Below are 542 nucleotides of genomic sequence, written 5' to 3' on the forward strand. Positions count from 1 at the left end.
GTCTGCAGGCCGACGCTCTATCCACTGAGCCAAGCTGGTTAGGGCTCTCTGGTGCTTTTAAAACACCATGCTCATGGACTGGTGAGGACGCAATCTGATCCTCAGAAGGTTGATAAACCTGCCCGAGGTCGCACAGCAAGTCGTCAGTGGCCCAGGACTACCCTGGCTCCTCAGGGCCTCCTGACTGACAGGTTAAGGGTGGCAGCTAATACTCACCAGATATCCTCCCGCTGGTCTGGGCCAGGCAGCCTTGTTGGATTCTCGATCCATTGCTGCTGGCTCTTTTTCAGTAAACTGTGACTTATATGTGCCGGTTTGATGGACTTTTGGATGTGACTTGGTTTTTACTCACACAATTAATGAGCTGCAGGAGATTCCCAGCTGTGCAGCGGCTCCAGAGCCAGAACAGCGCCCCATCCTGCACCCGCCACCACCGCCTTCTTCTCCGCCTCCGCCTCCTCCCCGCCTAACGCGCAGGGGCGGGGGCGGAGCCTGCGGCGGGGGGGGCGGAGCCTGCGGCGGGGGAGGCGGAGGGAGAAAGG

This window comes from Myotis brandtii, unplaced genomic scaffold, assembly GCF_000412655.1.
Source record: "Myotis brandtii unplaced genomic scaffold, ASM41265v1 scaffold2938, whole genome shotgun sequence".
Classification (NCBI taxonomy): Eukaryota; Metazoa; Chordata; class Mammalia; order Chiroptera; family Vespertilionidae; genus Myotis; species Myotis brandtii.